Source organism: Octodon degus, unplaced genomic scaffold (genome assembly GCF_000260255.1).
Source record: "Octodon degus isolate 3935 unplaced genomic scaffold, OctDeg1.0 scaffold00188, whole genome shotgun sequence".
In the NCBI taxonomy this organism is placed as follows: Eukaryota; Metazoa; Chordata; class Mammalia; order Rodentia; family Octodontidae; genus Octodon; species Octodon degus.
In genome coordinates, this window is record NW_004524764.1 from 332,523 (window position 1) to 334,172 (window position 1,650).

At 33.2% G+C, this 1,650-nt stretch overlaps 1 protein-coding gene across 2 annotated transcripts in view; it reads left to right on the top strand.

Moving 5' to 3' along the window:
* Brinp3 (BMP/retinoic acid inducible neural specific 3) overlaps positions 1-1,650 on the top strand; it is a 457,113-nt gene that overhangs the window by 191,849 nt on the left and 263,614 nt on the right. The gene's annotated exons all lie outside the window — the stretch shown is intronic.

A 1,650-nucleotide genomic window follows, 5' to 3' on the forward strand; every position in this document is an offset into this window, starting at 1 on the left:
AAACCAGATTCCCTACTTGCTTTTCAATTTCTCAGTACTTTACAGGAGGATGATTTATATCAATAGAACACTGTGTTTAGTACTTGCTTTTGTTCATTTCTTAGCCATCCAAGATGAGTCTTTTTATTTCCTGTACCTACTTTTCACCTCTGGTGGAAATTCAAAGGCTTAGCACTCCAGAATACATCCCAGATCCAACTCTCGTGTCAGGTCGTCCTTGGGAGTCTTAGACCTAGTCACCATGGCTTCTTTTATTGGGGTACTTTCAGGGTTAAGGTTCACACAGTCTTTTGAAAACCCACGTCAGGTAATATTTGCTGTTTTAATTAAGACAGAGAAATAACCACTTAAGACCTGAATACCTGGCTTCTGCATTATTTGCATTATTGACTCACTACTGACTTTCATACCAGACAACTTACTTGTCCTCCTTCTTTTATTTTTAGTTAAAATGAACCACATAATGTTTGACTCAAATATTACCTTTGCATAGATACCTTGTTTATAACCGATAGAACCTGGGGAAGCTCAGTATTCTTTGTTCCTGTTTATTATTGTGGTCTTACTTTGTATTCTTGGTAGTATTTATGAAATTATTTTTATATATATACATAGTGGTTTGTAATCACTTTTCTGCGCATTTTATAGTAAATGGGGACCTTTATCTGTGATTGTTTATTCCATGGCTACAATAGTGTGTGGTATGAACTAGGTTCTTCTATATAATCAATGAATAATAGGACAATAAGTACCCTTCAGGGAATTTGTGCCAGTTTATTAGATTAAAATAACATATTACAATGCTTACCAAAGACAATTGATATCTAAACCAGGAGGATATATGAGTAAAAGAAGCAAATACTATAATACAAAATTGACCAGTTTCACAAATAACTCTCCAGAATTGGGTAGAAATCTGATCCAACAGAGGCAAATGGATAAAATTGAAGAGGTTAGAAAAGGAGCAGACCCCTGGGTGTATTAGGAAATGTAAGTCTAAATGTATCATCCAAGAATTAAAAGCACAAGGTGTAGGATGTAGGAAGAGAGAAAAGGTCTGGCTAGATGCCTGTGCTATTTCCCATTTACCTTATTCCAAAATTGAATCTTAAAAAAAAATAAGACCAAGACATCAAACCTGTGCTACTGAGTTCTGATTTCTTTTTATATACCTACTGAGAGAAATTTAAAATTATGGAATTTCTCTGAAGTTTACTTCTTTTACTCAAAATAGAGTAGTACCTATGTGACAGACAGTACAGGATTAGTATAGATCTGTATGAATGTCTTTAAAAGCACATTTGGCCTAACTGGAACATACAATGTGTTAAAGTTTTTTATTACACTTGAATACTTAGCTAAATCATTCTAAAACATCCCAATAATTATGAAAACTGATTCTGTCATATCTGTGTCTCTTTGGCTTAGTAATGTCAATTACTACGAATGCATATAAATTCAAAATTATCTGAAATTGGAGCATTATTGTCATAACTTTTTAAAATAGTTGATTGGTTTTGATAGGCATATTAGTATTCATTACTATAGTGCCAACAAAGCAGAACACTTCTGTGAATTTTAGTGTATAAAATATACTTTCCAGATAAGTAAAGATGGAAGAGGTAGGGAAAAAGCCCAAGAAAATAGAAT